This window comes from Dermacentor silvarum, chromosome 10, assembly GCF_013339745.2.
Source record: "Dermacentor silvarum isolate Dsil-2018 chromosome 10, BIME_Dsil_1.4, whole genome shotgun sequence".
NCBI lineage: Eukaryota > Metazoa > Arthropoda > Arachnida > Ixodida > Ixodidae > Dermacentor > Dermacentor silvarum.
The window spans coordinates 121,601,718-121,622,619 of record NC_051163.1 but is presented as its reverse complement, the minus strand read 5'-3'; the positions used below and the strand labels follow the sequence as shown (position 1 = coordinate 121,622,619).

At 41.0% G+C, this 20,902-nt stretch overlaps 1 long non-coding RNA gene and 1 other non-coding gene across 6 annotated transcripts; both read right to left on the bottom strand.

The window, feature by feature from the left end:
• Positions 1-7,941: 7,941 nt before the first annotated feature.
• Positions 7,942-19,388, bottom strand: LOC119466549 (uncharacterized). Of its 5 annotated transcripts, XR_007463892.1 has the most exons (6): positions 18,933-19,388; positions 18,032-18,324; positions 16,575-16,652; positions 12,500-12,698; positions 10,511-10,718; positions 7,945-9,444 (listed from the first exon to the last, which is right to left on the bottom strand). It is a non-coding gene; the product is annotated as an uncharacterized LOC119466549 (long non-coding RNA). The 5 variants fall into 5 exon arrangements; XR_007463890.1 differs by having other exon boundaries at positions 7,942-9,444; positions 10,511-12,698; XR_007463894.1 differs by lacking the exon at positions 16,575-16,652 and having other exon boundaries at positions 7,942-9,444; positions 10,511-12,698.
• Positions 19,389-20,355: 967 nt separating this feature from the next.
• Positions 20,356-20,428, bottom strand: Trnaa-agc (transfer RNA alanine (anticodon AGC)). The gene has a single exon. It is a non-coding gene; the product is annotated as a tRNA-Ala (tRNA).
• Between the last annotated feature and the right edge of the window lie 474 nt (positions 20,429-20,902).

Below are 20,902 nucleotides of genomic sequence, written 5' to 3'. Positions count from 1 at the left end.
TCTCGCTCTCCAGTCCAGATATATTAGCAAGCTGTTCAATACTCACTCAGGCTATCTGCTAATAAGACAAATGTCAGCTGTCTGCACTGAGCCTCATAGTCATTGCAATGCTTAACCACTGCTCAGGTCTGTTTAGGTGCGACGTTAATCCATAGTTTACTGCCAACTTCCTCTCCATTCCCCTTATATAGACCTTCTTAGAAAGAAGCAGTGGCAATGGAAGCTCCTGTCGCAGTCCTTTATTTTTTATAATATCTCCTGTTCCCTCCATACTTTAGGCCTTGCCTTCAATTTGAGCTTTATTCTCTCTATATATTACCTTCAGTGGTACTACATTAACGCCCCTTGTCTCTCGGAACATTCCACAAACGTTTTCTATTCACATTCGTTCATACAACGCCCACCGGTTCATTTTTTGCATGCCTAATTGTTGTAAATACTAAGTACATTTTGGCAGCAGAGGCGGCAGACAGTGCGCACACTGACATTCTACTTGTCTCACAGGCAATACCAAGCCAGCTGCGGCGATCGCGCACTACGTCATCGATCAAGGGGCTGCAAAGCTCAAGCACCGTTGAACTGTCAGCACTATCACCCGCCATCGTCCAGACCGAGAGCATTATCTACACCTACGTCGACACTACTAGGCCATTTCTGCGCCTGCGTGGATCCTACTACAGCTATAAAGGAGTGCAGAGCCCGTCTCACGGCCATTTTGGCAGCAGAGGCAGCAGACAGTGCACACACTGACATTCTACTTGTCTCACAGGTTTGAATATTTTGAAGCTATTACTTTCTTCGTTCTGTTGCCTCTGCTGCCAAAAGTGTACATTCCTGCATTGTGCCACGTGAATTGTGCCTGAATGTGGGAAGTGAGATAGAAAATTTGAAGCGAGAATTTCAAAGGGAAATCAGGGACCTAAAGAACAGCTTAGACTTTATAAATAAGGATTATGAAGCTCTCAAGAAAGAATGTGCGGTCATCAAGAAGGAAAACACAGTACTAAAAACAACTCAAGAAGCCATCTTGCGAGAAATTGAGTGCCTCAGAGAGACAACACAGGAAAATGCAACGCGCATCACCGCGCAAGATCAGTATTCACGAAACAAAAACATAGAGATTAAAGGCATCCCACAGGTAGCGAATGAAAATCTTGCGGAGGTCCTTACTAAAATTGGGGATGCACTAGGAGAGACCATTACTGAGCATGACATTGAAGCTTGCCATCGTGTCCCGGCCCGCAGCACAGCTGCTCGTTCGAATGCCCCCGGCAACCAAGACGGTTCTCTAAACGCAAACATTGTTGTGTCCTTCAACTGCCGGGTGAAACACGATGCCCTAATTAACAAGGCAAAATGAACTAGGATTAATTCTGAGGAGTTCGGATTTGCCACAAAGCAGCAGGTATACATTAATGAGCACTTATGCCCACAGCTGAAGAAATTGTTTGGATTGACAATTGCAAGGAAACGGGAACTAAACTGGCGCTTCTCATGGACCAGGGGTGGCAAGGTGTACACTCGAAAAACGGACACTTCTCGTGCCATCCAAATAAGCAGTGAAGCAGATCTAGACGAGATGCACGAAGCTAGCGTCGCTTTGTAAAGCCGCGACTACTCATCAGTTTTTTTTTTTTTTTCGTTTACTGTTACTTTTTTGACATGTCATCACCAAAAGATATCGCCTATTAAAACGATGGTGGACACTTAGCTTTCTTGCATTGCAATGCGCGATCAGCTCGAAATAAGTATGACGAGCTCACTACATTTCTAGACGAATTTTCCTTCCAGTTTGACGTCATTATGGTTACGGAAACATGGTACACATGTGAAGATGAAGTGCTGAGATTACCAGGCTACAATAGTTTCTACATGAATAGATGTTCCCGATGAGGGGGTGTTTCAGATAAACTTTCTTGTAGTTTGCTCTCTGATTTTACAATAATTACACCAGATTATGAAGCTTTAGCTCTAATCCAAGATAAGCTTGTTTATGTTGTTCTTTATCGCCCACCTGATGGGTGTGTTTAGAAGTTTTACGTTTTCTTAGAAAAACTGTTCACTTTTGTAGGTACAAATGGATTGCGTGTCGTAATAGGTGGTGACTGTAACATCAACCTTTTATAAAGTAATACAATGTCACGTTCGTTCCAGCTATTACTTGATTCTTTTGCGTGCACATGCAGTTACCTTAAATAAGCCGACACGTGTTACCATTCATTCTGAAAGCCTTCTCGACATATTTATTACAAATAAAAAAAGTGACTGCATGAAATCAGGTTCCATTATATCGGCTATGAGCGATCACTTCCCAATATATATGATTTATAAAAAAAATGAGCTTTCTGGATGCCTAAAAGCTTGTCGCTCTGACTCCTACCAAATACAGCAAATCAATTCAGACAGTTTGGAACAATTTAGACATGAAATTGCAAGATTAAACTTGAGTACATTGCATAGCTGCACAAATGCTGACAAGGCTTACGATACCTTGATGTATCTTTTAAAAAACGCTTATCACAACTGCTTTAGGTTAAAGACTGTGAGAACTTCAAAGAAAACTCGAAAGCCATGGTTAACAAAGGAATGCTATGAGATGATTCGTAAAAAGAATGCTTTATATTTCAGGTTTATCAAAAGTAGAGACAGCAATGATTTGGCAGAACTTAAGAGATTTAGGAACTGTTTAAATAAAACCTTACGTAATAAAAAGAATGCTTATCTTTTAAATTTATTTGAAAGAGCAAGCAGTCGTGATATTCTATGGCAGGAAATTAATCGTCTACTATATTCTGGCCCTAGCCACACGAAGGAATTAGAGCTCATAATCCATAACAAAATACTGTCGGGTGAAGACCTAGCAAATAGTTGTAACAAATATTTCACTACTCTGGTCTCAAGTAGCACGCCAACTGCAGATAAGCGCTCTACATTGCAGTTTATGGGCACACCAAATGCGTTTCTTGAACCAACAACTCACCAGGAAATACATTTGACTTTTATGGGCCTTAAGAACAGCAAAGCGTGCGATATTGACAAGCTTCAAATTATGCCAATTAAATACGTACTTGACCTTCTAGTACCTGCCATTACCTTTGTATTTAACTTGTGTCTGTCCACAGGAGTTTTTCCTGAGGAAATGCAGCACACTAAAGCTAGCATGTTGCACAAATCAGGAAATAAGAATGATTTTTCAAACTACCGACCAATCGCAATATTGCCGGTTCTTTCAAAAGGATTGGAAAAAGTTATCAGTAAGCAAATCCTCTCCTTCTGTGACAAGCATTCTTTGCTCGCGGCTGAACAATTTGGCTTTCGACAAGGCTTATCAACTGAACACGCCTTATTAGCACAAAAAGAAATAATTTTAAATGGGTTTGAAGAAAAAATGTTGACATTGGGTATATATATTGATTTTTCAAAGGCGTTTGATAGAATACATCATGAAACTCTGTTTACTAAATTAGAGCACTATGGTTTATTTATTTATTTGAAAATACTGCAGGCCAACTTGCAGGAGGGGCAGATACATGGTACTAAAGGCAATGATAAAATGATACATACAATGATACAATATTCAAGTAATAGATAACAATACGCTATAGATACAAAGCATCAAGGACAGAAAAAAGCTACAATAAATACATATTAAGTAATAACGCATTATCACGTAGTTAAACCCAACATCAGCAGGAAAAAAAAACCTCACAACTAACATAAAATGTGCTCCTCCAGAGAATGAACGAAATTTGGCGACATTATTACTGATTCTGGAAGTATATTCCAGTCCTGTATAGTTCTTGGAAAATAGCTGTTTTGGAATGCTTTAGTTCTAGCAAAAATTGGTTGCAAAAAATGAGCTCTCGTGTGTCTTGTTTGCCTTGTTGTTACAGGGCGAAGGTATGGAAGATCAGTTAACTTCGTGTAACCAGTCATATTATGAAGAAATTCCGTGGTGTTGTCCTTAATCTAATAAAATCTTACTTATAACACAGAAAACAGTGTGTAAACATCAAAAGCAAAAGTTCTTCCTTATTAGAAACAAGTACTGGCGTTCCACGGGGCAGTGTGTTAGGCCCCGTGTTATTCGACATCTACGTAAATGATATAGTACGAGTTAGTCAGAGTGCCCAATTTTCAGTTTACACCGACGATACTAGCTTGTTCTTTCAATCCGATGATATATATCATCTCTAAGTATTAGCTCAAGACACGCTAGAAAGGTTAGTGCATTGGAGTAGGGCGAATTCTCTGGTTATCAATGCTACAAAAACGAAGGCTATTCAAACCACCTCGTAAACAAATTTTCCATTGCTTAGACCTACGCCTCGGGGATTAAAAGATTGAGATAGCAAAAGATGTTAAAATATTGGGGGTTACTTTCAGTGAAGACTTAAACTGGGATTCCCATGTGCAGAATGTTTCCAAGAAAGTTGCCAAGGCGTGTGGTGTACTTTCAAGATTTCGAGATGTAGTCTCATCCAAAATCAAGTTACTCATTTATAATGCCATTTTTCAATCACATATTAATTACTGTAGCCTTGTCTGGGGAAACACCACGCAAAAGAATAAATTAAAATTGCTCACGCTACAAAAAAAGGAAATCCGACATATTGCAGGTGTCCCACACGATGCTCATACATCTAACTTATTCTAAACATTTAATGTGGTTCAAATAGAACAGCTGTACAATTTTAACCTTTTCACTAAATACACGCATGGTCTGAAGAATAAAAGCAATCACTTTCTTAAACTATGCAAACTAAGAAAATCACCTGAAACACCTTATGACACCAGACAAAGAGACACATGGTATATACCTTTTTCACGAACAGGATACGGTTTAAAAAGTCTACAGTACATTATGCCAAATTTTTTAAATTTCTTGAACAGCAAGGGTATTAATGCTGATACAGTGACAAGGAAAGTGTGGAAAGAATGTTTAATTAGAAACGCCATGTAGTACCGCTGAATGCATTAGATCTTTTCAGTAAAGTTCCTCCCTTTTTGTGTAAGTGGTTTGTGTGTACGTTTTTTTTTTCTTTAATATTTGGCATATTTTTTATATATGCTGGTATTTTTCTTTCACTCATTGCTGATTCTCATTTTTACACTGTTTCAGATTTTTTTTGGATGTACATGCATATTATTTCACTCTATGGATGCCTACTTTCATTTACTATCTTTATAAATATTTCTTTTACATGAACATGTATTGTTTCCTCGCACTGTTTGCTGCCAAAACTGCTTTAAAATATTAGGGTCAGGAATCCTGTCAAGCTGCTATTTCAGCAGCTTTTAATTCCTGTCCTTGCGTCTTTTTCACTGTTTCATTGCATTAGTTTTTGTGTAACCGCTATCATTGTATGAATATTGCATCATTGTATTTTAACCTATCACTGTGTGAAAAAGAATGCTCAATAAATGAAAATGAAATGAAATGAATATGTAAAATAATTTTTTTTATACCAACCACAAACACGGGCTGGAACCACATTCCTACCTCCATCGCCTCCATCATTGATGACAATTTGAAGACTGCCATTTTCATTCACTTCAAGTAATTGTACCGATGTTACCCCTCTCTGTAATGTTAGTAAGCCTGAGAGTAAATAAATGAGATGTCCAAAAGAGCTTGCATAACATAACAGGCTGCCTGCCATTACAGTCTAAATTCAGCCTTTGCTATTTCTATACACTGTGTTAACACAAACAGGTTATCGCCTGCCCTCTCTACAGCCGTTCTAATTTTCCATTATATCCCACTTATCTTCCACATTCGTTGTCATACCGTCATCATCATGCTGTCGCGGTGAATAAATTCTCGTCATTGTAACTTCGTCATGCGACTCTCGTCATGCCGTTGTTGTGAGAGCCATCGTAGTCAGCCCTCATACCATTATCATCCTTTCATTGCCGTCATTTCAGTAAATTAATCCCATTGTTGTCATCCCGGTGTCGTCATACCACCTTCGTCGATCCATCGATGTCCTTCCTTGCTTGTAATTCTATCGTAATCACGCTGCTGCCATTCAATCGTGATTATGCCCCCATTGTCATGCCATCGTTGTTATTGCATTGTCATCGATAGATGCTATCATGCATCAATTGTCGTACCATCATCATTCCAGCTTCATCCGGTTGTGATCATACCATTGCGGTCAAGCCGTCGTCATCTCATTGTCCTCATGCCGTCGTCATCGTCACAATCTTGTCGCTACACCGTCGTCTTAATTTAGGAATCAACATATCATTGTGCTCGTGCCATCGTCGTTACAGCGCCTTTGTCATTCCATCGATATCATTCCTTCTTCGTCATTCTATTGCCTCTGCGTAATGCAGTTGTCGTCATGCTGCCATGCTCATGGGTGATCTTGGCAAGTGAGCACCATAGTAAAGTGGGACGATATCGGAGTATGTGGCATATAGCCGAAGCAATGCAAGTCTCAAACAAAACCTCTACACGTGTTTAAAGGGACCCTGAAGGGGAAAATTATTTCTTCTGTATCAGTAGATCACCCTTCCACAATACCGAAAACACCACTGTCACCGCGAGAAGCCACTTGGTAAGCCAGAAAGAAAAGAAAAACGCAGAAGGCGAGTGGCGACACCACATTAAGTTCCCGCACCAGCTCACTGTGACGTCATGGATTTTGACAGCGACTTCTAGGTCTCAGTTAATTCTTTAGCGGTAAAGATTGGCTACATTGTGTTCTACAGGAGCCCAAGACTGAATATGGCAAGTTTCGCGAACATTTACTGAGGCAACGTGGCCCAAATACGAAACATTACTTTAGAAGTCGTGACGTCACACTGAAGTGCTTGCCGACATTGGGGGTTCCGCGCGAAATTAAAAAAAAATTAACTTTGAGCTTCATTTTCTCTTGTAATGATTGACCTAAGGCAGTGTAATTAACGACAGCAGAGTTTTTGAAGAATACTTTATCAGTTTAAGTTGATTTATTGTTTTGATTTAATAAACCTTTAATAAACGTCACTTCAGGAATACGGTCTGTCACTACATTGCTCGAATGCCATTCACATCACCATCGACAGTCATCGAGAGTAGAGCTCCACCGTAACTTTTTTGATGATATTCCTTAATATATAATATCACTAAGCTATAATGTTGTTATTTACATGAACATTAAACAAGTTGACCTGCAGGTTGCATCTTTTTTCAGATAGTCAGAATCGATGCTACATTCTTGTTATAAAATCAGGTGCGCATTGGACTTGAATACGCATGGTTCTTTATTTTAAACCCTCCAAAAAACTATGTGCATGTTATTTATTCATGTCAATACTGGCAAATGAAGCAGTGGCATGTTTGGATGCCTCATCTTTCCTTAATTTAAAGTGAAAATTTCTTTGCATATCCTCCCGAACTTTCTTAATCGTAGCTGCTGCTTCAGTCCTGGCGAATAGCTCACATTGAAAAAGTTGACATTCACTTTAGCTTACGCTAAAGAGGATGGAGGCTAAAGCCTGTGCGCTCACGAGACATTGTGTAAATTATTTGACATTCTCATTCAAATCCGTTATTTCCTATTGTTTTCTCCCACCAAAGGTTTGAGTGCCTTTACTCTATCTTAATTAACTTCACATTAACTAACACAATTAGCTAGCTATTAGAAACAGCTCCAAAAAACCAGCTTTACCTGTCAGATACTGGACAAGTGACTATTCTGCACACAAGGCACAAGTTATGTGCTAAAGTTAAGTCTAGGGGCAGCCATACGCAGTCAATGTGACAGTTGAACAGAGAAGTTGCACTAACCAGTGGGCGAGGACAACTTGCTGAAATACTGTAAATAATCATGTTGCATTTACTGCAGCACATTTATCATCTACAACATGTAGATAGAGCTTTTGGTTAAAGCATGTTTTTTGTTTTTTTTTTTCACCATTTATCGGCAAAAGACTTCCTATACTTGGCTTTGTATTCGACAAAAATTTTCATGCTGTCGCAAAAATTGAGGGGGCACGAAACAATAGGGATTGAGCAAGTGCTTTTTCTCACGTGCAGCCATGCCTCAATAATATACTTTTCTGCATCTCCACAAGGATGTCAGTGTACAAGACAACAAGCTTTTTTTTCATTACTGAGCAAAATGCAACACATTTTTGCAACTGAGTCGAGCACTGTGCCATGTGACTCCTTCTTTAATGCTGCACCTCCTCCCCACAGAGTGCGCAGTACCTCGGCAATCACACCTTTTCGACCACCTCTCCACATCTTGTACTCCGCCATCTACTCCATACTTTCACTCGACAACCCCTCAGGCAAGCCTTGTCCATTTTGAATTGTGAAATACGAAACGACTCAAAGGACACACTTTGAAGTCCTTGCTTTATTTCTCAGCCTTCATTCATAGGTTCTGAGAATTTTTCAGTGCAACTCTTTCACTATGCTTTCAACCATTTCCTCACAGTAGAACAGCATGCTTTTTAACAGTGTTGGCGAGCCAACGAAAAAGACCTTGGCTGTGGCAAACATGAACTTTTTATCTCTGATGCATGTGTACACAGAACTGTATAAGTGATGCATTTCGAAATTGGCATCCACGTCACCACATGGAAAAACATATCCACACTAGCTCTTCCCACAAACTGGAGTTCCAAACTGCTGCAACTTAAGTGACATCTGCGTCAGCGCATCCAAACACCACCGAGCGCAACGGACTCACCAAATTACAGAAACAGCAACTGTTTCCTACTTTAAAACTGCCTGGCACAGTAAAACATTGCACTGCAACCAAAGGGGTCCTCACAGCACAGCTTGAAGCACCACACCTTCTTCACATAAGTGGTTTTCTAATAAACAGTCTATTGGTGAGCGTCTTTGGCAGATACTTTTTATAATGTCATGCTATTACACAACCACTCCACGAACATACGACTGAAATGCTTGTTCGAAACTTGAGCCTTCTTTGCTGTTCAAGCACACTCGCAGTTGATGGCTGTGTGAACAGGCCTTGCTGCCACCCAGCACAGTCCACCTTCTTTCAGGGAGTTGGAACACATCAAGCTAATCACTTCTTGTGCACTTGGTGTTGAACCGCTAGTTGCAGACGGATCATGGAAATGGCTTTCCGCATAGTTGAGCCCTCACGTGCCGTGACAGGTTTGATTTCGTGGTGAAGCAAGCTGAACAGACGTTGCATTTGAATGGTTTCTCACCAGTATGGACACGCATGTGTGCAGTCAAGTGCGAACTCCGTGCAACGTAAGGGCAATATGGACAAGAATATATGCACTTGTTACGGCGCGAGCGCTCGCTGGCTTCACTTGTGATGGCACCCTCATCTGGCAGCACAGTTGGCACTAAATTCGCACATATGCCGTTGTCGTTGGCTTCTGCTGTAGAGTCATGGGAATTTTCGCACTTAATTTGAATGTCCGAGTAGAATGCTTGATGCTGCAACTGGGGCAATGGCAATGCTGAAAAAAAAGATCACAGAAACAAAATTAAGATCAGTACTGGTTACTGTTTCTTTAGATCATAATGCTACCCCACTGTTTGGCTTCTGTTTTTTATTTATCCAGGTACCAGCATTTCAGATGATGGTCTGCTGCTTTAAGTTTATTACATGTACCATGCAGTCACAAGAAAAAAGAAACCGAGGACACTTCTAAGCACTTATGAGTTGTGAATGCGAAAGCATTAATGTCTAATTGAACGCTGCCCGAGCGGTCCTTCGAGTTATTTATTTTATTTCAGTACCCTAAAGGCGCAAAGGGCATTACATAGGGGGGGATTTTTATACAATCATAATGTACAACAAAGTTGCAAATACAAATGAAAAAAAGCAAGATACAAAAAAAAAAAAAAAAGCAAGAAACTAGAGATGGAGCGTTTGCAAATCAACGCAGGAAAGTATGAGTTATGAGTTATGAACTACTCCTCGCGGGCAAACGAGCCATTGAGACGCTTGGCGTGTTTTGATTTGGCCTCATCGAGGCGCAGTTAGAACGCAGGCGAGAGCTGGCGCGGACAAGGAATGCGCGGATAACCTAGGCTTCCGAGAGCGAGGGTGACGTGGCATTACGGCAATGCCCTCTCCCCTCATGCTACCGCAGCAGCAGGCGTTCCCTTTCGCCCGCTCTGCATCGTTGAGGCGCGCTCGTGCCATGGCGTCACAGCCAGTGGGAATTTCGGTGCCGTTTCGCTGCTACTGACGACGAACGCGAGGCCTTTTCGCTCAGTGAGCCATCTGATGCTTTCGCATCAAAAAGGAATAAGCTAGGAAAAGCTACAGAAAGTCAGCACCGTGCTAATTTAACTCCGTCATGCAGAAAACCCATGATACACAAGACATTTGTTTCAACATATGCTAAATAATAATTGAAAGCTGTCAAAAAGTCAGTACGTGACACATGACTGATTTTGGTAGCATTTGCGGTACTACCAGTAACACTTATCAATGGTACTGCAATATACCGATCATAAGAGCTCCATAAAGCAAACTTGATTTTCTTCATTAGTAATGTTGAACTTAGTACTCACAAACGGTAAGTCGTCCTGTTTATAGCGAAGTCTGCAGTACTTCCAGTGCATGTTTACGTAATTTAGACAGATCCACATGTTGCTTGTCGTATGCCTGTATTTTCTTATATAGATCATGAACAAGCTGACTTCAGGCATCGAGTATTCAAAACTTCACACTGAACTTTTAGGGAGAACAGCAGAGGAAGAACACAGAGCCTCCAAGAAACTGCAGCATCAAGAAAAAGATGAACCAGGAAATTGGCTTTCTTGTAATGAAGTCGTTTACATTATACCACGGCACATGGAGTGAGAAGTAGATAGAACTGCATTGCTCCGAACCAAAACAAGTACTCTTAATCTGAAATTGCACCAAAACTGTTAAGAGATTGTAATAAGCATGAAAAATGGTTACAAGGCTATGCTAGGTACACTGTTAGGATCAGTAGTTAAAGAGAGAGTCAGGTTAAGTACAGATGTGGTCCATCAGTCCAGGGTACTATTTGCAAACTTTGCAGCATTATTTAGGGCACAACTATTCAAATCAGCACTGCTGTGAGCATAAGGCGGCTGCAACTCAAAGATTTCACAGCGTACAGGACGCTAACAATACATACTTTACAACGAAGCACCATAAGCTGGTGTCGTGGAAGTCGCAGCTGCATCAGTAAGATCGTACTGACATAGGTTGCAAAGATTGTGCAAGTCACCATAAACAGAATGAGCTTCAGAACAAAAAGACAAGATAATACAAGCAGCATTTAAAACAGGCTAGCATGAATGGCACACAATAAGGCCACATGAAAGAACACCAAAGCCAGCGTCAATGTATTAAACTTCGGACACTACAGTGTTATGTTTAAACACATCAAAGTTGGGCACTGCAAAATTCGGTATAACATAATACAGAGGGAGTTAATATGTGTGGTTATATATATAAAAAAAGAAATTCCTTTTCAAGTAACTGAAACCGTTAGGATGCTAAGTGTCAATGAAAACAAGCACTACCCGATTCAAAAAGCCACATGATCACTTTGTAATTATCACTTGTTTGTGCTGTTTCCACTCATCTTGTACTCATTTAGGTCATCCTTTGGCTTTATACAGCTCCAGACGTACAGTGCTCAGCGATTGGAACTCCATACTCGGAGCAAATGGCTGATGGCACATTTTTGCACTAGGGGTGGCTGTGGGGTCACCAAGCCGATGTATTCTTGCCATTACATGAAAATGCGAGCCTTTTCAATGCATTTTGGCTGTGTTCGGTGGCTGATCAGCGATCAAACCAGAGCTCACCAGTCGCGCAAAAAGAACCGGCCACCAGGTGCTCCAAGTATCACGTTTCAATCCTTGAGCGCTGTACATTTACAGTATACTGCAAGGAGAATTTAAGTCATATTTATTTATTTATTAAGTATCATGTGATGCTATTACCATGCGATGATATTATCATGACATGGTATTATCATGTGATGCAAAACAAGCACAAGACAATAAACAACATTTAATTTTTTTAGATGCAGCTACAAGGAAGACAAGCTTCTATTGCGTGAAAGTGCTAAATTATGCTCCATGTGTTGACACTGTAACCTCTGCACGTCCACATGGTGCAGTCAGTTTACCATGTTTAAAAGGACACTATAGAAGAACACAGGTTCAGCTAACACAGACAAAGCATCCTTTCAAAACAACATTTTCATTAATGTAACTAGCAAGAGGTTGATTATTGGACAAAAAAACACTATGGCCACATTAAAACCTTATTGCTTCGTCATTGATTTCAAAGTATTTTCTCGTAGTTGGGTCGTGGTGACACAGCAATAAATGTTCTCCAAACTTGCCAAATTCAGTATCTGCCTCTTTTAGGACACAATGTAGCCCATTTTTAACAATGAAAAATTAACTAGGCCCAGCAGACGTCAAAATCTCTGATGTCACAATGAGCTGGTGCCAAAACTTCAAGGCTGTGTCGCCACCCGACTTTCTTTTCTTGCGCCTTTTTTGGCTTACCGAGCATCTTCTTGCGGTAAGAGTAGTGTTTTTGGTGTTGTAAAAGGACAATTTACACTAATGCAGGTCAAATGATCTTTCTCATTAGTGTCCCTTTAAAGTGCAGCGGCCAGGCAGTAACGTGTTTGTTTAGAAAAGTGGCATGATTCCAGCCACCCCTTGTAAGAGTCCCAAGATCAACTGCATCGTTGGTCTCCACCTGTCAAAGAAAACAAGAACGTCTCAAATTCGTGTAAATTATCAGCTTGAATACCCAAAGGCGTTTCTTACATTGTACCAGATCACATTTCACAATTTCAGGATTCATTGCTTCACAAAGTGGCTACAAGTTTTGATAAATATGAAATACACAATGAGGTCCCATAGTCAAAGACTGTATTGGGACCTCCGGTCAAGGTTAGATGATGAGAGGAATGATTATATGGCAGCAAAATAAAGCAAAACCATGGTATTAACGTAATGCTCATATAAGAATAGGGCAAGTACCAGAGAGAACAAGTTAAATGAAAATACACAAAGAAATTTAAAAAATGCACGTAAAAAAATACAGGAAGGTGAGTACCTACAGATGTATATCAAACATGAACTACACGCAAATAACAAGCATAACAAGAAAAATGCACATAGATATATTCCAATTACAAAGACATCAAATGATAAAACAATGACTGAGCAATATACGTAAGATGTATACACAAAACTATGAGCAATATACGTGAAAGTAAGCTAAAGTGCCAACCTAGAAAGAAGTTTCAAAAACAATGTTACAAGATGAGCAAAACAAAAAAAAAAGAGAAGACGCACAAGAATCTGTACAGAAATTACAGCAATTAATTCAAGAACATTTTATGATAATTTTAATTAGCATGTGGTCTTACACTTTTTTTTTTTTATAATTAGAGCCAAATAGTTCCAGAGTGAAATGCAAGAAAAATGAAATCTGAATTTGCTATGATTAGTCCGCACTTTGGGCAAGATAAAATTTTTTGTTAGATGCAAATCTTGTAATGTTAGCATTCAGTAAAGATGATTCTGAAATCAGGACTACTGGGAGCTGATTGCCTATCAGCTTACAAGATGTCTAAATTATAGTTTATTATCTGAGGTACGGTGAGCATGTTATTAGTTCTGAGCAGTTCTCTTGCATTAGCGTTCTAAGAGCTGCAAGTTACTACCCTGATGGCTTGATTGTGAATGAGTTTACACGAGTATTATATTTGTTTCCCCAAGATGGCCACAGCGTAGTTATGTGAAAAAAAGAAATGCTTAACAGAGTGACAATAGTGCATTAGGGATGAAATGAGCACACGCTCTGGTGAAGACTCTCATGCCGCAAATCATTTCCTTTTTTTTTATGCATGCAACTTGATAGTGGAATTTAAAACTGCGGTCTAATTTGACTCCTAGCTATGTGGCATAATCACTCGCGTTAATCAGATGCTGCCCAATTGAAACATTTATGACATGTTGGCCAGAGCTGAAAATAACAAATCTTGATTTTAGAGAGTTTATTTGCGGTTTACTTTTATTGGGGCCATCTTGATGTAGGCTCATAGCCTCCTCGAAAAGTTATAGAGGAGGCTATGGTAGGCTTCACCGACTTATCTTTTTCTTTGGTTCCTACATTTGAGCAGAATCACTGTCCTGTGGAAGACAGGGTTGCACTTGCATGAAGTGCAGTGCGTGGCGAGGTGCCCATGTGCTTGCATCTTTCCATTGTAATAAGGGGGATTCTACATGGCTCATGTGTCAGTGCACCGTCAATGCAAATGGACCCATTGCGAGGAAAACATCACTGGTTGCAATGTAAAGATAAGACTGCTACTTTCAAGTACACTAAATAACTTACTACAAGCAAAAATAATGCTTATCCCGTAGGCTTCCACTCCGAAGCCAAAAACAAAGCTAGCATTACCCATTTTGTATCTGCAGTGCTTCAAAAACTTTTGTCGTTGTTTCCCTTCTGATAATTTGCAATACTCTGTTTAACAGACCAAAGAACACTATCAAGACTTTAACAGTAGGTTGTTGCAAAATGCTTCATTAGTCTCCAGTAGTCAAAAATATCAAATATTAATTTTGACCACTAGGTGATCTTTAACATGCCCCCAATGCATGGGATACTGGCATGTTTGCATTTTGCCCTCATCAAAATGTGGCCACTGTGACTGGGATTTGATACCACGACCTCGTGCTTAGCAGAGCAACACCATAGCTGCTAAGCCAACCACGGCGGGTCTAGCTAGTGTGTAATACAGTTGAACCTGGATATGTCTGATCTGAAGGGGATCACAAAAAAAAAAAAAAAGTTCAATATATAGGTTATTCGATACATAAAATAAAAATCTCATACAGAAATTTTCAAGGACATTTACAGCTGTTCCATAAACATAATACAGTGGTGGTCCAGCCAGTTTAAGAATTGGAGCAATTTTTGGAGCAGGAAGAAAGCTGTTTTGTAGCAATTTAGGAGCAGCCATATTAGCATTTTGTAGCAGTTCTGTGGCACAAAATTTTGCGTTTTGGATCAGTTGGAGCAGGAGAAAAGCAAGTGCATGATATTTGGTACAGCTTATTACTACTACACAATTTTTAAGTACTTCTTCAGAGCAAATGGACACAAGCAAGACAGACTGACGAAGCCATTTAGCTCGCGTGCCCAGAGCAGAAAACGTTGCAAACAGACTTTATTTGCCTATGTAAATAGCACTTGTGCACTACTGAGAATAGTTTTATGCCATCAGACATAATACAAAACCAACTAGAAATGCATAAAAACAATTTTGTGCAACAACAATGGCTAGCTGCGGGCTCGAGGAGACGACGCTCGATGTGCTTAGTCACGAATTCCGAAACATCGAGTGCTGAAAGGCAGTATTAACTGCGTGTCTAATCGAGGATTCCGTGCGCGAAGCTTGGTCCCCAAGTCCACGTCGCTGATGCTAGGAATGCTTAGCCGCGGGTCTGTCCACAAAGGGAGGGATCGGCCATGCTACTGCGATGTCCGCATAGCGCCCAAGGCAAACGTGGTGCTTCGGCGCACTTGCACTTCGGTGGGCGCAGCAAGGCGCAGACGAGTATAAATCTAGCAAACTGGTGCAAATGGCGCAGTTGGACCACCACTGATAATATTTCGTTATATGTGGGTTTGATAACTCCGAGTTCGACTGTACCCCTGTCACACTGCACATAATAATGCCATTTGAATCGAATGGCATTAGCATTGGATGACATTAGTCAGCTGCAACACAGCAATGTTTAATGCCATTAGAATCGAACGATTTTTGCAATCGAATGAGTTCAAGAAGATCATTCAGCTTCACACTTGAAGCGAATGTATACTCTCCACACGAGAGACAAGGTAAAATATGACATTGAGCGGTTGTTTATTTTGTCTACATCTGTGATACTTATTTGGGGCTGGATCTCAGAAAAATATGACTAAATACTGCCACAATGACCGGCAGATGTGTAATTGATCACGTGTTCACAAAACGCAAATAAAATCTGAAACTGGGTAGATGTTCATTGTGCATGCATACATTGTTCTTTACTTGTCATCACGGGCAGCGAATGTCTCCAAAGCATCACCCACAAGCTTTGCCCCATATCTGGTCACAATTATCATATGCAAACTTATAAATCTTGAAGTAATGCAGTGTAATGATGCTATCACATTGCCATATATAATCATCAGAAATTAGTCAAAGCCATTGCAGCACAAATAAGACAAACACAAAGAACAAAGGACTGGACACCATGCCCGTGGTGTGCAGTCCTCTGTTCTTTGCATTTGCCTTACTTGAGCTCAATGGCTTCAACAAATATCAACAAAGCTTCCCAAGAACAAGGTGTTCTCAGAGATTCTGCTATTTTTTTATGTGCTTAATTTGTGATTTCCTACCATTTCGCTTCTCGTTTCCGTTGCAGTCAGTGCTACTTTTGTATAGCTCTTGACTCGCAGACACTTAATCATTGATTTTTTGGGACAAAGTCATCAGGTCACAGCCCAACATGCTGCAGCAATAAAGACTACGCCTGGCCTCCTAAGCACATGACAATACGATTGGCTCACGCCATGCTCTGCAGGTCATCCATAAATCAGCACCAAGTTGAAAGGATATAAGTGAAGCCAGTAGGAAGAAGTGAAAGGCTGGAAGTAAAGAGGGGGAAGAAAGGGTTGTGTCACTCTGCTTCACCACTTGGGAGCGCCACCTACACAAACAAAGACAGCATGTACTAGAGCCAACATTTAAGAAAATTTTCTTTGTCTTCTCGAAAGGAGACAGAAGATTTATTATAGGAGAAATGCCCAGATTACTGTGTTCTAACCTTATATGCTTACTTAGCCCCGTAATAAGAAATGTGCCTTAACTTGAAGCCCATGCTTAACTCGATCTAGGAGAGCCTGACGTGAACATGCCAGGTGTCATCTAGATCGAGTCAAGCATGGGCTTTGAGTTAAGGCACATTTCTGGAAACAGGCATTAGTATAGGGGTAAGGGGGGAACGGTAACATGAAGGAGAGTGAAAAAGTGAAGGTGATAGAAGGAGAGTAGATGCGCATGAATAAAAAGAAAAAAGCTCTGAACACATTTATTGCTCACAGGAACCTGCAGATATTTACTCCAACCCGCACTGCACGACGAATAGTACTGCGCATAATGTTGCACCAGCTACTGCATCACTGCTTCAAATTGAGGTCGAAACTGCGAACCGAAAGGTTACGAAGCGATGATGACGGTTTGCTCAAAATTTTGTCTTTTTTTGCTTTGTTACTGGAAGTAATTATTAATTCTTAAACTAAAATTTAATTATTTTCTGCAGAGGCAAGTAAATGGTCAGAATGCGAAAAGAGAAAACCCCATATTTTCTAATACAGGTGTCACACGACCACGATCGAAATTCTCGACTGCGATTGACTCCATCGCGCAGCTTGCTCAAAGAAGCCAATCAAAGCCAAGAAGTTCGATCCGGATGGGGCTTGATCACGATGAAAAGTGCACCGAGTGACACCCGTATAAAGTGGTATCAGATCTCAGGAGTGTGTTTTGCCTAGAAAAGCAGCTTTGATGCTCCCGTATAGCTCACTACTAAGTTCTTCTATATGTCTTTAGAAGTAGCGACAAACCAGAAATGCATATATTCCTCTTAAGGTGAAATGGGCATGAGGCATTGAACTTAGCCAAAGCCTCTTAAGTAATTTTACCAGGGCAATTTACTGGCTATATATGTATATATATTTCTAAAAAACAAAGCATTTAGACTCCAAAAAGGCAAAACAGTTGTTCAGGCGATTATAAACTCCCTAAATTAATTAAATTTCTAGCTAAATTACCAACACTGCAACAGACATTCTGCTTGTAGCCTTTGCTACCATCTGAGATGCAGTTTTTAGCTGTTAGGTTGGCAGTCTCTAAAGCCATCAGAATGAGCAAGTTAGGCGAGATCAGGTTTAGCAAAAAACAGTTGACTCAAAATTAAAGGATTTCATTGATGCCAAAGGCCATACTACAAAAAGGGGAAACAAACCTTATTCGTACACATGCACTGGAAAAAAGTGAAGTCTCCTTCACCTTCGCTTCAATGTCTAGAAGCTAAGCAGCTGCTTAGTTGAACACATGCTTCATGCTCTTCGGGTGGCTTTTTGGAGTTGATTTTCCCATTGTAATGATGTCAGTCGCCTTCCACCATGATGGTAAATAGTGTTCGGCTTCAGCCAAAGATTCGCATCGTGTTAAAGCCAAATGGCTGAAACCCTTTCACCAGAATTTAGAGGGCCTAGGCCTTGAAAATGGTGCCATGATGGCTGGCCTGGGAACCAACTAGCAAAAGAACAAGAACAGTGCCACGGCTCGGTCACTTGATCTGGCAAGTTCTAGTTCCACGATTGCAGTGGTAATTTGAACAATTCTGCTGTCGGTGCCTGTGTACATGGCAAATTGCATCACTTAGTGACACTCTCAAAAGAAAATATCTACGATCGTTTCCTAATAGACAGTGTCCATGGAGTAACCCCGATGTGGAGTTTGTTACTTTGAATGTTTGAAAGTCACTAGCTCCCAACCTGTTTTTAAGTAATTCAAGGAGCATATTAATTTTCAAGGAGTTTTAAGGGCCCTTCAATCTTGTCTAAATTCAAGGGTTATTAAGGATTTCAAGGAGGTGCACGAACCCAGCGAGCTGTGGGTTGTTCGCCAAATGCGCTGGGATATTTGGCTCGCATGTTCACGGAAGCACCGTTTACAGATGCGTTGAGAATGCATTGTGGTCCCTTGTGCTTTTTCGCTGGAACCACCGCGCGCGCATTATCGAGCTCACACGAAGCGATACAGGTGGCCACTTCGAATTACGCTTCCCACACCATGGGCACAGTGTGCTGCAATCTGACATCTGCAGGCGCTACGGTGATGGGATGGTACTGCCTGCTTACCTCACAGACGTAGGGATGACGAAGTCAGACGTTTTTGTGCCATTTTGGAACATCACCCGCGTAACTTGGCGAGTGCTATTCTCAAGTTTCTGCCATAACCTTACCTCAATCAACTGTTCCCATAGTACGTATAGCGCGCCCACACTACGAACGTAGGACGATAAGGGCGCCGGTAATCAGCGACAAGAGCTTGTCTCTGCTGTCCTGTTTCGTCCCTGGTAATACATGCACACATGTACGAAAACTCTGCAAGCCGGCCAGGCTGAGCACTGGCCGCTTTAGCGCTACAGTGGCTTTGCTGTCAGGAAATATGCTAGTGCTGAACTGTGCTAGTGCTCCAACTGTAACCACTGTAGCGGCGCGTAGCAGTGCTCCAGCCCTAGAGTTTTCTCACAGGTTTCCCCATAGTAGACACTGTACCCATAGATCCGACAGCGACATGTTTGAGCGATTTGAGCCCCGAGATGCTGATGTTTATCAGGCTGTCTCATTTAGAACAAATCGCTTGCAAAACACAGACGCCGCACGCACACACGCGCACTACACATAAAAAAAAAAAAAATGGTATTGCGTTTACCTTACGCGGAGGTTCGTCTGTCATTACACGTGGTCTTGTGCATGGTCATTGCATGTGCATGTCATTGCATGGTCTACATTTTACTATTTTTGGGGGGAGTAACTGAATATGTAAACACCGTCAACTCTAGCAAAATGCTGGAAAGGGTCAGAACTTCCTAAATGATTCAATACAACACACTTTTTTTTTACAAATTAGTTTTGGTTTCGGTAGCCAGAAGAGGTGGATGATAGCCTTGGATGGTGCGTGCAGCTCTGGCCCCCTCAAACCGCAGTGCATTCCGTGTGCATGACCGACCCTGTTGGATATTCTTGCTTGTTGTCCAGCTTGAGCGCCTACAGATCAAGGAGCGTTGAGCCACAAAGAAGTGGTGTCGGCTAGATAAAATTCAATAAGTGGGCGTAAGAGTACATTCCATTTGCGTAATGTCGTACAAAAATTCCCGTAATTGCATGGGTTGTGTACCACCAATTTTCCGTCACCGAAGTGTAATAAATCTTAATCAGGACACTGTTCAGAACCTGTCATAATAACCTAACAAGGTTTTCTAGCAGTCTAGAGCAAGATCCTTAGGGACCTCGCGCCCCGTACAGATGCTGAATGCAGTTTTTTTTTTTCTCATATATGAAGTGGAGGGGCTGCGTTGTGATTGAAGCTTTTTTTTTTTCTTCAAAAAGATGGTTCTTTTGCCTAAATTGCCAAAGTAGCAGTCAACTTCTATATGGGTGTACTTTTATGGTACCATTGCAGGTTTTTGAACCTCTATCGTTACACGCAAGTCGATCATAAGCAGTTGACACACCAAAAAAAAAAAAAAAAAAAGGGACAAAGAAAAAAAAAAAGTCATGGAGGTGCGGGGTATCGATCCCCGTACCTCTCGCATGCTAAGCGAGCGCTCTACCATCTGAGCTACACCCCCAATACGTCTATAAATGGCATTTTGAGTATTATAAGAAGTATTCCTAAAAAAAAAAAAAAAGTTCATTTCAGATTCGTGGTTGTATACACATTTTGCGGTTCCGCTATCGGTAACCAGGGCCGCTCTAATATTTCCTCCTGTCCACTAAACGCCCCCCTCCTACCAACACTGGGTGTCAAGCCAGGCCAATGCCTCCTAAAAATTTTTTAGGAGGCATTGGCCAGGCCACGCACCATGGCGTCAAATCACCACCTGCTCGTCAAATCCCCAATCGTGCTCTCCGATAGAGTTTAATACCAAAATTATATGTTCTGTGGCTCTCACAATATAAAGGACAGAGGTAAGTGAGATAGCGTTATATGCTTAAACACCGTCAAACTGCAAGTTATTTGTTCAAATTTGCCGCCTCTGAATGCTGCTGCCATACAGCGGCATTGATTCGAAGCACCGCGGAAGCGTGAAGGCAGCGAAGGA